This window comes from Panthera pardus, unplaced genomic scaffold (genome assembly GCF_024362965.1).
Source record: "Panthera pardus isolate Hobbes unplaced genomic scaffold, ASM2436296v1 HiC_scaffold_17, whole genome shotgun sequence".
Classification (NCBI taxonomy): Eukaryota; Metazoa; Chordata; class Mammalia; order Carnivora; family Felidae; genus Panthera; species Panthera pardus.
This window is the reverse complement of record NW_026526732.1, coordinates 120,507,885-120,521,714: the sequence shown is the minus strand read 5'-3', so window position 1 is coordinate 120,521,714 and position 13,830 is coordinate 120,507,885.

Here is a 13,830-nt window from a genome sequence, read left to right as displayed (position 1 = left end):
GTAACAGAGATGACAGGTGTGGAATAGATTCGAATAGTGGGGACAGGAACACCATCAGAGTGAGGCGGTAAGGGGAAGTGAATTTTGAACAATCTGGAACAAATAACGAGGGAAAGGGCAAGACCCTTGATATGTTCAGTTCATGAAACGGGTTTAGGGTATATAAGCACCAGCCAAGGGTGCCCGTTTCATGGCAGAACTGGGAGTAAAGTTTCGGTCTTTATAATCCCCAAACCCGTGCAGTCTCCAGGAAAGAGGGGACAAATTACTTTCTAAAATAAGGATAGAGAGGCAGCATAAACAAGATCTCTTCACAGACTAGGGCGCTTCCTGAGAGTGAGATTTTTTTTTTTTTTTGCAGAAGAATGGCAGGTGACATCCTTGAAAAGGAAGAAAAGAGTTATTTGATACATGTAACTATAGGTGTTATTTCATCCGCCTATCTATACGTGTTATTTCATACATGTCAACACAATGTTCGTCCCTACACTTTCCCTTCTCTTAGCTCATTCGGCTATAGTCTCAGATGTGACTTTTTAAATTTTCTCACTTGAAATTTTTCACTTGAAAAGTAGCTTCCAATTTGAGGAGAGGAGCAGAGAGAGAGGGAGAGAGAGATTCCCAAGCAGGCTCCATGCTATCAATGCAGAGCCTGACGTGGGGCTTGATCTCACAAACCACGAGATCATGACCTGAGCCGAGATCAAGAGTTGGACGCTCAACCGACTGAGCCACTCAGGCCACCCCTGATCTTCAACTACATCTTAGTTTTACACATGTCCATAGATTTAGCAGATACCTAAGGAGCTGTCTGCCCAGCAGGTTTTTTCTGAGAATATTTCCCTCCCTGATTCCTATAGTTGCCCTAGAGGTCCCTATAGATCTGCTGTGTTAGAGCAATGTGACTGACCCCAGGCCAAGATTGATTGGGCGATGGCGGGGGGGAGTGGTGGAATCAAGCAAGGCCAATGAGCAACTTGCCCAGGATTTTCAAAACTGGGGCTATACGATGTAAAACTTGGGGACCATTTGTTTCCATTTTCACCACTTGTAGAACAAGCCAGTCCTCCAAAATCAAGAGGAGCGGAGATGTGAGGTTAGAAGAGTCTCGTGGCATTGGACCCCTCCCTTCTGTGTGTGTCTTTCTTTTTTCTAAAGCTCAGACATATCCTTTTGTCAGGTCAAAGGAGTGGACTGGGATTCTGCTCATACTTTCTTCATTTCATAAATTAACAGGAGCTTGTTTCTACACTTTGAACCGAACAAAACCTACCCAAGAATGAAGAAATATACCTGTTTGTTTTCTCCAGACAAATCATCACAACCTTGTAATCAGAAGGAAAGATTATTGGAGTCGAAGGCAAATAAACCTGGGACAAGGAAAAATTTGGAGGCAATTGACTGTGTAGTTCCATTCCTGCGAATAAATCCTAAGGAAATGTTCAAGCTAGTGCGGATAGATAGGTAGTTAGATAGATGATAGATAGAGGTAGGGAGATACACACACAGAGGTCATAAAAGCATTATTTATGATACTGAAAAATGAGGAACAACCTCCATTTCCGCATCAAAGACACTGGTTAAATAACTAAGGATACGCCTACATTACATATTCATTAAAACTAATGTCACATTTTAGACGGTTAAAAGGACAAGATCCCCACACTACACTGTTAAAAGAGAAAAGAAAGTTCTACTTAGAAAAAGACCAAAGAAAGTGAAGAAAATACACCCCAAATAAAAACGCAATATGTACGTGTGTAGAAAAATGCCTAGGAAGATACCACCGAAATGTTCACAGGGCTTCCTGTGGAGTGTGATGATGAACATTCCATATTACTCTTCCCGTGATTTTTCTCAATCACAACTGTTTTACCATCATCATGTGTTACGTTCGCAAGTATACAAAACAATAAAGCTCCAGAAGCTGTAGTGAGAATTAAAAATTCTACTCGTGGTCTCAGCATTGCCTTCCTGCAGACCGAGTGGAGAAGAGTGGAGAACCCAAGCGAGGGGCGGCACCAGTTTTGATCAGAAGCAAAGCAGGATCGGGGCACCCGGGTGGCTCCGTCGGTTAAGCGTCCGACTCTTGGTTTTGGCTCAGGTCACGATCTCACGGTTTCATGAGTTCGAGCCCCACGTCCGGCTCTGTGCTTGACCCTGCAGAGCCCGCCTGGGATTCTCTCTCTCCCTCTTTCCCTCTGCCCCTCTCCTGCTGGCGCTCTGTCTCTCCCAAAATAAATAAGTAAAAACTTTTTAAAGCACTGAAAAAAAGAAGAAGAAGAAGCAGCAGCAAAGCAAGATAGCAGAGGGCAAGTCAGACAGGGGAGATAGAGCTTGGGTCAGCTGAGGCTAACCCCCCACCCAGGCCCTTTACTCCTTATCTCCGCAGCCAAGCCCTCGGCTTCTTTCTGCTTTCGGAACAAGAACACGCACACCTGTGCTGAGACTTGGGCTGAAAGCAAACGCTCTTAGCCCATGAGCATCCCCTCTGGCCAACTGTTACAATCAAGTTCTGATTTGACTACAACGGAACATGGCAGAGACACCGTTTTGACTTGTAGCTGTCAGGAGCTGCGAGGAGCCTGAGATTTTACCTGCAAACGAGCCGGGTAGCCTTATGACAGATTCCGGAATGCTGGCAGAAGACACGAGACCCCTGAGTCAGAGGAAGAGTGGGTTTCTCTCATAGCACTGCTGATATCCCGGGGATCATCATTTTCTCGTGCCGGTTCCCCGAGCCCTGGTGCCCACAGGATAAGGTGCAGAGGGCCAGGGGACAAACGCACGCTCAGCAGACAGCATCGGAGGAGCGGACTTACAACTTAGAAAACCTGACCCTTCTCTTGTGTTTTGTGTTTTGTTTCGTTTCCAGTTTTTACTTAAATTCTAGTTAGTTAACATATAGTGTGATATTGGTCTCGGGAGTCCTGTTCTCTGCCCTGGGGGTGGAGGGAAAGACGTTTTCTTTATCTTCCTGGACGGATCTGCCTTTAGTTTGGGAACGCGACACTACCTCTATCTCCTACCGTGGTCTGCTCTGCAAAGACCTTGGAAGTGACTCTGGAACAAAATCGGCGAGTGTCTCTGGTCGCAAAACATGCAGAAACGTGAGCGACCTACGCCGAAGTGTCCTGCCAATAGCCGCCTGTTAATTTTTCACCTTTTTCACAAATAAGAGAGGAGCAGGCCCAAGGGCCAGAATTCCGCAGTGGCCAAATGCGTCCCTGTCTTTGAGTTGACAGTTTTCCAGGCCAGCTGAGGGATTATTGCTGGGTAAACCCGAGAGGAGAAAGACGGTTTCCTCCTAATTCAACGGGGCAATTTTGTGAATCCCTCCCTAAGGAGAAATGTCTAGCAGCCCTTAGTGAAAGTCTCCTTCCGAATACCCAAAGCAGGTGTTGGACAGCCATCTAAGCACAACCCACCGAGCAAACATACACAATCTTAGGGTCACTTCGAAAGTGTCCCAGGTGTCCAGGCTACTTCTCGGCCAAAATACAGACTTAGCTAATTTTTTGTATGTATGTATTTATTTATTTATTTTTAGTGTTTATTTATTTTTGAGACAGAGAGAGACAGAGCGTGAACAGAGGAGGGTCAGAGAGAGGGAGACACAGAATCCGAAGCAGGCTCCAGGCTCCGAGCTGTCAGCACAGAGCCCGATGCGGGGCTCGAACTCACGGACCGTGAGATCGTGACCGGAGCCGAAGTCGGAGGCCTAACCGACTGAGCCACCCAGGCGCCCCGAGACTTCCCTCATTTTACTGCACTTTGCTTTATGGTGCTTTGCAGATGGTGCATTTTTTCTTCGCCCGTGGAAGGTTTGCGGCAGTCTTGCGTTAAGCACGTCCGTCGGCCTCGTTTTCCCAACACCCTTTGCTCACTGCATGTCTCTGTATCACGTTTCGGTAACTCTTGCAACATTTTGAACTTTGTCATTACCATCACCTTTGTTAGGCTGACCTGTGACCAGTGACGTGACTCACAGAAAGCTCAGGTGATGTTCCGCATTTTGTAGCAAGAAAGAATTCTTTAATTAAGGTGTGTCCAGTGTTTTTCAGACCTAATGCTATTGCATGCATTACACTCCCCAGACAATGGGAGAGTATAACTATAACTTTTATACGCCCTGGGAAACAAAAACATTCATCCGACTCACTTTATTGCAATACTCGCTTTATCCCAATACTCGCCGTGGCCTGGAACCAAACCCACAATATCTCTGGGATATGCCTGTATAAAGACATTTTAGAAGTCTTACAAATGAACACGGGTGGGTGCTGGCTGAGGAAGGGCCCAGGGAAACTTCCTGTGGTGACAGAGTGCTCAATAGCTTGATAGGGGTGTGGGCTACACAAGTGTATCATTGGTCAAAACTCATGTCCTTCCACCCTTAAGATCGGTACCTTTTACTCCATGTCAGTTACACCCTCAATTAAGAAAACACCATCTGGGCACCTGGGGGGGCTCAGGTGGGTGAGCATCCGACTTTCGGTTCAGGTCATGGTCTTGCGGTTCATGAATTCAAGCCCCATGCTGTCAGCTCAGAGTCCACTTTGGATCCTGTCTCTCTCTGCCCCTCCCCCGCGCGCTCTCTCAAAAATAAACATTAAAAAAAAAAAAAAGAGGGGCACCTGGGTTAAGCGTCCTGCTTCGGCTCAGGTCATACGGATGGTGGGTTCAAGCCCCACGTCGGGCTCTTTGCCGACAGCTCAGAGCCTGGAGCCTGCTTCAGATTCTGTGTCTCCCTCTCTCTCTCTCTGCCCCTCCCCCGCTTGTGCTCTCTCTCTCTCTCTCTCTCTCACAAATAAATAAATAAACATTAAAAAAAAAACACCATCAACTCTCACTTACTTGGGGGTTCATGAACTTGCCACAGGCAATCCAGATCTCTTGTTTTATGGGTGTGTGTCTTTCTTCTGCATTTTATAAACTCAATACCTACCTCTCCACCACAACGCATGTATTCATGCTTCTGCTGGGTAGACCACAATGGCAGCTACTGATGGAGAAACTCAACTTTAGTTAAATGAGTTGTTTGCTAAAAAAAAAAAGAAAAAAAAGTTTAACCCAGCTCCTGGCATCCAACAGGCACTCACTCTGTGTCTCCCGGAATGACTGATTTGAAAGTTAAGAGCAGAGGGGGTGGGTGGAGGTTGAACGCGAGACTACAGAACCAGGGGTCAAGCTACGTTTGAGATTCAGTAGTGTATTTTCGTTACCTATGGCCTCGTGAAGCCATTTTATAGATAACCCAAGATGCCAGAGGGAAAGAAATGGGATCTCTGTGTCTCATTTTCGATCAGGTAAAATGGTGGCCCTAAATGGCAGTGAGAGCCCCACCCCCTTGCCTTCGATGCGTCCTTTTGTTCTCATGCTCCAGAGGGAAGGAGGGAAGATTAGCCAAGAGCAGAATGATGGACACAGAAGGTCAGGCTCACGGACACACACACCAAGGGGCACTTGGGCATGGCATTCTCGGGGTGATGAAGTAAGCAGCCAGCACCCCTCCTCCTTTCTTCTCATTCTAGATTCTCAGGCATAACACGCGACCCCTCCTGGACATGTCTCTGATGTGGAGGTTGAAAGAAAACACGGTGTCACCAGAAACACATGTAACTCAAGTGTCCCCTCGGAAGCCAGAGTTTCTAGGCTTGGAACATGTTAAGTTTTGCTCACTGAAAGCTCTGACCTGCTGCCCAACCGGACAGGGTTTTATCTGATACTTCCTCGTGCTCACCACATACCCCTGGGAGTCCCTGATGAGCCGGCCTGTCCGCTCGGCCCGACTCCCAGGCTTCGAGTCGCAGGGGGTCATCCCCACCCGCCACACCATGACCATCGTCGGATGACTAACGTCTTTGTCAATGCTTCAGTGCCCTTGTGTCCTCATAGCTGATCACCTCTGAGCAGCGAGAATACCAGAGTCTGTGCAAAAGTGGCAAGAATGATTTCTCTCCCAACTCCGGGCCGTTTCCGAAGCCTCCAGACTTGCATGAAAACAGTTCCTTCGGCTTCTGTCCCCTCCCCTCATCAGGTCCCCAAACTAGGCCAGGTACTGTGTAAGGAACAGAGGCCATGCTTCTCCTGGGTGTCCTTGTCTCCTACAAATCACATAACCGCACAGCCCCTCTCTCCTCTCTCTGTGCCCCCCCCTCCCATCAGATGCCTTCCCGAAGGATTCAAACAAATAACAGAATAACTAAATCTCAGTGGGCACCGCTAGGACGTTGCTGTACGTGGGGCTTCTGGCTGTTTCCTGAAAGCAGCGCTGAAGGTAGCCGTCTGATCTCATGAGGGGAAAGGGTTTCCTGACTTGCTTTGCTCGAAGGTAAATGAATAGAACATGACATCAGACAGCTTTGAAGGCTGCTTCTTTCCGGATGCCGTCCCCAAACATTCCAAATCACGATGCGCTGAAGTTCAAAAGGTCTTGAAGTCCCTTGAGACCTAGGAGCTTTGAATGTCACTGAACACTTAACGACAGCAACGAGAAGGCAGAGAACGCGTGCTCTATTCTTACACGAGGTGGGCTCTCACGATCCCCGTCTTACAGACAAGTAACGGAGGTCCGGGCCGGTGAATGAGTAAGGTCATGCAATTGAAAAGTGTCGAATCGGGTTTGAACCCAGACACTCGGAAAAACAACCTAAGTTTTTAGCTATTTTACTGTCCTGTCTCACAGCAGGAGCCAAGCTCCGGGGAGCCTGAGGCCCAGCGTGTAGGAGGAGTGGGGTGACCAAGAGGCTGAGGTTCACAGTCATCAGAGGCCTGTCTGCATACACCCCCTCACCCAAAGGAGAGAAGATCACATGGGAAAGCATGGGCCGGGCGTTCCCTGGAACCCTAGGGCACTCACACTCCCAGAAGAAGAAAAGGGTTCAAGTCTGTCCAACGCAACATCTAATCGAAACTATAGCCAACAACTGGACAAACGTGTTTAACTTGAGTTAACGTGTGTGTGTGGTTTGGGCTCTTAAAAGAAGTTGGAAGCAGAAGAGCTTTACTCAGACCCCTGGGAAGAGCTGTGCTCAGAAGACGGTGACTAAGAACACGCACAATGCAGCACATGTATCTATGGCGTGGTGATGTACGTCTTTCCACTCAAGAGTGAGTCATTTGTGACTGGGGGTGGGGAGGAGGGGACAGCGAGCGGGGGAAGGAACACGAACCAGCGGCATCCAACGGCTTCTATTTGTCTAGACACCATTTCTCCTGGTAGGGAGGTCAGAGAATGTAAAACTAATTCGTCCTCTCCTTTCCTTCCGTGATACTCCACGGTTGAAGAAGGCAAGGGGCGTTTCCAGAAGAGGGAGCAACCCGTACAGAGGCTTGGATTCAGGAACGGCGAGCGAGGCCGGGGGTCCGGTGAGGTTAGTGGGGCCTGACGGGTAGGAGCCCGGAACGGGAGGGAAGGCCGTTGGCTCCACTTGTGTGTACGTGTGAGCCGTGCTAACCACTTCGGAGTAGGAAACGGATCTTCCAGACTCTGTCCTGACCAAATGAATGCTGGTCATCAGTGGAAGCTGTCCAGTCCAATTTTACATCACCGTCATAAATCGCGTCCCAGACTCTATGTTGCACTTAATAAAGTAGGAGGGCACTAATAACCACTATGGAAGGCCTTTCCTGAGACAGTTCCCGTTCCTTTGTGAAGCTGATGTCTTCTCAAAGTCCTAAAAGTCCTGAGATGAAACGATGAACCTGGCCAATAACAAATCAATTTCAGGCGGAACTACAAAGGTATATGTTATGGGCTGGACCGTGTCCCCCCAGCCCCGCCACCAAGTTCTTATGTTGGAGTCCTAACCCCGCCCCCATATCTCAGAATGTGCCCATATCGAGAGACAGGGTCTTTAAAGAGGTAATTAAGTCAAAAAGAAGTCAGTAGGGTGGGCCTCATCCCATACGACTGGTGTCCTCGTACAAGGAGGAGATCGGGACACGAGACACGCACAGAGAAAGGCCACAAGAAGACACAGGGAGAAGGCGGCCATCGGTAAGCCAAGGAGGGCGGCCTCAGGAGAACCCAACCAGCCCTCTGGCACCGTGATCTCTGGCTGAGCCTCTGGAACGAGAGACAATTCCTTGCCGTCGTTTAAGCCCCTGGTCGGTGGTACTTTGTGAGGGCGGCTCCGGAAAACCATTTCCCAACCACGCGTGGGGACCCCCAGTGCCCGGCTTCACAGCAAGCCTGCGTTAATAAGCCAACTGTCCCCTTTACCAAAATGACTCCACCCCTTCTCACTGGAGTTGACAGAGGAAGGCAGCGAGCCTCCCTTATCCCTGGGTTGTCTGATCAAAAACAATCATGGCGCGCTGCAGAAGGGAGGCGGCAGAGAAGCCCAAGAAGACCCCAAGATAAACGAGGAGTCCTCCGGGGGACACGGTTGGATGCGGGGCTGAGGAGCCTTTGTGGGGGTCTGTGCTCAGCCTTGCCCCACAGACCCTGGCGTGAGCGTTGCTCACTTGGAAAGAAACGTGGACAGAAGGAAGAGGCGTGGGGTCCCTGCAGGGACCATCCTTCATGTTCAGAGAGCCTCAGCGAACGCTGGCAGAACAGCACTTAGCCAGCGGATGGCGGGGTTCCCACCTGCCCCTTGGCCACCAAACTCCACCCTGTCTGCAGCCAGTGGGGCGGCTCATTCCCCTCACCCAAAACAAACACGAAGGCAGGGAGGACACCCCAGGCCTTAGAGCCAGGGGGCTCCGAAGGGTCAAGGCTCGTTCTGGGAGGTTCCTCCATTTAACCCTTCCCTTCTGCCTTTCCCTTTGCTTTTCACAGAACCCCAGGAAGTTCTCCTGGTGGTGATCCTTTTCTTTTCTCTTTTCTTTTCTTTTTCTTTTTTTTTAAATGTATTTCTTTTTTGAGAGAGAGAGAGAGCAAGCTGGGGAGGGGCAGAGAGAGAGGGAGACACAGAATCCAAAGCAGGCTCCAGGCTCTGAGCGGTCAGCAACAGAGCCCAGCGGGAGACTTGAACTCACAGACCACGAGGTCATGACCTGAGCCGAAGCTGGATGCTTAACCGACTGAGACACCCAGGCTTGAGTGCATCCTGCCTTTTGGCTCGGAGGCTTCTGCAGAACTCAGGCCCCGAGATGCACCAGCCACTAAGCCGGCTGTTGCACTGGGATTAATTGGGCCAGGAGGCTTTCGATCCCCAACCTCTGTGGGCGTTTTGTGGGTTTTCTCACTCTCTCCCAGCAGGTCCCGCGTCTGTGGGATATACCACATCTTTAACATGCATGCATTTGAAAGAAGCAGATGGAAGCTGCTTCTCTGAGCCTAATTGGACAGAATTGTGGTGGCGAGGTGAGGCCTGGGCCTAATAAGTAAGGGGGGGTAGGGCACGGAGGGGAGGGGCGTTCTAGAAGGACACTGGGTCTTTTTGATGAAAACGTGGGCCTCCCCACAGTCATCCCTCTTCAGCTGCTGCCTCGCAGATGGACCCTTTAATTGAATTTTCCTACAGGCCTGGGGGAGGGAGCCATTTCAGGCCCTGAGAGCAACTGAAGTGAATCGAATGGCATCGGTCTTTTTTCACCGGGAGCTGAAGGGGCAGGTGGGGTGGTTGTCGGTCTCGGTGTTTCCAGCCTCCGCTCTTCAGTTCCCGTGATGGTCTTTTCCTTTTGAAAATCCCCACCCAGGGCGACTTCACCAGGTTCTGGCCTTCGCCACCAGGGTAAGCGTGGGGGAAGGGGAGGGAGGAAGGTAGTAGTCTGTTGGATTCCCCGGGATCCGGCAACAGCGAATAGCCCGGGCCCGTGTTGTGCTCTCAAGAAGACAGTGACAGGTCCAGTGAACGCCTTTGCCTTCGGAGAAAGTAGCCTCAAGCAGGGAGAATGCTCTTCAAAGAAGAGCGGAGAAAGTAAACCAAAACAAAGGACAAATACACAAAGCCATTTGGAGGATAATGAAAGCCAGCGTGAAGCCCTCAGCTGAATAGGTGAGCGATTAAAACCGGATAGGCCGGGGCCACCAGAACGTGTCCCCGGAGGTCGTCGGAGGCATTGTGGGGCATTTAATTTGGACAATGGCCTGTAGATTGGCTGGGGCCAAAAATAAAATGCGTGTGTGGAAGGAAGGCTCGGGAGAACAGAAGGAAAGAAAATGCCCCGGTTCCCCACCTCTTGTGAAAATAGGGAGACGTGTCTGTGATCAGGGTTCTGCTGGAGGGGGTGGCGGGGCGCGTAGACGTCGGAAATTCGAGTGTGATCCTCAGGAACGCGGCGAGGCAGCCTGAATGTCTGCCCACCCACACCTTTGGTCATCTGTATGGACATTGATGAGGTGGGGAATTCGGTGGTGGAGAGGGGAGGGAGGTCGGCGAGCACAAAAATCTTGCAGCGGTTCTGTCGTCCCTCAGCGTTCGCTGAGTTTGCCTGCCCTATTTCTGACTGTTTGTTAAAGTCCGGAGATACAAAGTCAAATATCACCTGGCCCCTGAGGCTCGGGTGGGGTGGCGGAGGGGGAGGAAAGAGCTATGTAGGCGCACTGAATTCTGTGAAGTGGTATTTTACAGCAAGAAGTGTTAGTTGTTGGGCAAAGAGGAATTAGAGGCTACAGGAGGTGAGGGGGGAGCGCCAGCTGTCTCTGTTTGATAGAAACCCCCAGATGCAAACATTCTGCACGAAGCGGGAGGCTAATAGATTCTTTACCCCGACGCTTAACGGTGGCCACGTGAGGCGAGGCGGTCCTCCTTGGCATAGCGGTCACTCTCTGGTGCTCAGGAGGTGGTGACCGGAAGCCGATGGGGTGACCAGGAGAGACGAGAGCGGAGCTGGGCTTCCAGAGAGGAAGGGGTTTGGATGAGGAGGGAGAGAAGGCTACTCTGAGACGCTCGCTACTGGCCAAGGCGTAGAGTTGGCAGTGAAAATGGATGTGCAGAGAGAGAGGCGCCCGGGGGCCTACATCGGGCAGAAGGACCATGGGCGTAAGTAATGAAGGGATGTTTGGGCCGGTGCATAGACCCACGGGGGCAGATCCTCACCTGCATGAGGAATGGAGCTATTCCTTGAGAAGAAAAAGATAATCAAAGAAGAACAGATATATTAACTTCTATCAAATTCCCACTAGAGCCAGACGCTTTCATTTCGATTATTCCCCCTTGTCAACATTGCCTCCATGGCCACCAGGGAATCCCTTATGCAACTATCGCGAAGTAGCCAATATTCTCCATGGTGGAGGGAAGAAAATCGAGGTTCCAACAGTAAGTGTCACCCACCTAGGGTCGCACGGTGTGTGGGTGGAGCTGAGAGTCACACACCATCTCTTACACCCCCGTTGCCTCCCAGGACAGGTAGTCGGGGGACACGGTCATGGCCCACAACGTCTTGAACGCTCCCTCGGGTGACCTAGAATTTTCCTCAAGCCTCAAGACCTGTCTCAGCAAAAGCTGACTCAGCTCCCCTGCTGAAGAGTTCCCAGGCGGTCCTGATGCCATCCCCACCCACGGGGCCAACCAAAGTGTGGCAGGCGAGTGCCCGGGTACGTGGGGACCAGCAGGAAGGCGGGCCAAGCCCTCCGAACAGCCTTCAGGCCGCGATTTTAACCAGTAGGCCACACCTCGGGGCAAACCTCGAGGGCCAGCCTGTCCTAATCTTTTCCCAACGAGGCAGGGTACCCTGGAAGTGTCTATCATGCCACCTGCTGGGTTAGGCACTTGACGTTTATCATGTCAATGAATCCTCATACCGACCCTTGAGGGTAAGAATTACCACTCTTGTTTCGCACATGAGGAAATGGCAACTCTGAGAAGGGGGTTGAGCTAGGAGTCAAAAGCCAGTTTGGACTCCAACGATCGTGCTCTCTCCTCTTAGCGGTGCTGCCTTGCACAGCCTCCGGGCCCACCGGTCTCAGAGTTCAGACTCCGTAAGTGGCTTTTTAGAGACCAGTCCTTGCCCCCCACTGCCAGTCACATACCTCGCCTCCTCTATTTAGAAACCCAGCACGCACACAAAAAAAACCTTCCGTGAAGACGTCAGTTTATGAGGAGCATAGATGCTAACGAGAGACCTGGCATTAGAGAACGAACCCGTTGGCCAGATTCTCGCGTGTGCTGGCTCGCAGTGCCCTGCGCGGTCACCCAGAGGAGGAAGGATCGGGTCCTCCTGAACCCCCAGGGATCACCTACCCGGGATCACAGACTCGGCCATCGCATAGCCACACTTGGAAACGGAGGTTGGGTGAGAAATAAACGGCCGTTTGCTGCCAGCCTGTGTGCCAACAACTTCACACGTATGGGGGTGCTAAGATTTCAGAGCAGCTTCTCACCCTTCGCACTTACAGCCACGTTGTGCCAGATCATTCTTTCTCGTGGGGCTGGCCCGTGCCTTGTAAGATGCTCGGCGGCAGCCCCTCACGTCTGCGCCAACAAAAATATCTCCAGTTATTGACGAAATTGCCCCCAGGCGAGGAGCACCGTTCCGAAGTCTGAACGGATGTGCCTCTAAATTGACAGAGTGGGACCGCTCACCTCAAGTTCGGACTTGCACAGGGTCGGAAGGCTTACCCTGTCGGTCATCCCAGGATGTTGGGTACCTCTGCCCCGAGTTCTGGTGACAGGGTCATGCCTGCGGATCGACCCGCCATAGAGCGGATGCATAACAGTACGAGCTCCCCAGACGAAGGCCCCCAAACAGAATTAATTGCTCCCAAGCCCCGGGGCCTCGGGTTCCCTGGGTTGATTTGCTTGGGAATAGCTTCTAGTGGCCATGAAACCCTGGAAGGGCCCTTTTTCGGGTGCTGCCTGGCCGCTAATCAGATGCCCAGTGTCACGGAGTGACTTGACATCCCTAAGTTCAGTTTTCCTGTCTGTAAAATCGGGACACGGGGTGACGGCACTTTCGTCACCTCGGTCCTTCGGAGCATTGAACAGACACTAAATATTCGGCTCCCGCTCCCGTGGAGACAGACTGTGGTCTTCATATGTGCAACTGGCCTTTGCCTTCACTTTTATCTCACTAGACGAAGCTAGGATTTTATTTGGACTAAAACCAGGGAGGGGCGTACAACGAATCCCATCAAACAGGGCCCACGTCAGGAACGGGTGGTTGTATTTCCTTCCAAGCATGACGTTCGGGCTTGGCATAATCCAACCCCTTTGCGAATCTCCAAGTGATCTCTCTTTGACCACGCGCGCAGACCTGTTGGATCCAAACTGCTGTCGGAGCCTTCACGAAGGAAAGGTGTGGGCCCCTCTGCAGGTGTCTGCTGTCCGATCAGCTTGTCAGCAGAGGCTTTTCTGTGCCTGGCTCATCTGTCAGATGTACAGGTGTGCCTGGGCTCAGCTTACACTCTTGAGGCAGGGTCATGGTTGCCAGGATGGAGGAGTTTCCCCCAGGGACGGAAGCTTTTATCAACCTGAATAACGACCTGCAGTAGCCTAGAGCCCACGGAGTCCCGATGAAGAGGTTTCGCTCGGCCCTGCCTCTGAAAACCAAGAACGGGAGCTCCCGGACAGATTGTATGGCTACATTTGCTGCGGAACCAGGTTGGGGAGGCTCTTGGTAATGCTGCAGGTCATGGGGTGAAAAGAACCAGGGAGGTAGAGGGCAGCGACCCAGTAAGCTTTCGGGTCTCCAGAGGTATGACCGATGACACAAAGCCAAGTTCGCGCCAGCGCTGGAAATGCAGTCTTGGATTGCCTCTGCTTTGCTAGTCGTCTCTGTCAGGCATGAATTTCCCTGAATATCTTCAGAGACAGAGACAGAGACAGAGACAGAGAGGGGGCGAGGGAGAGAGAGAGGGAAAGAGAGGCAATGGAATAAATGAAGATGATACCCCAGCCTGAAAATCCTTCTAATATTTGCAAATTGCAACATCAT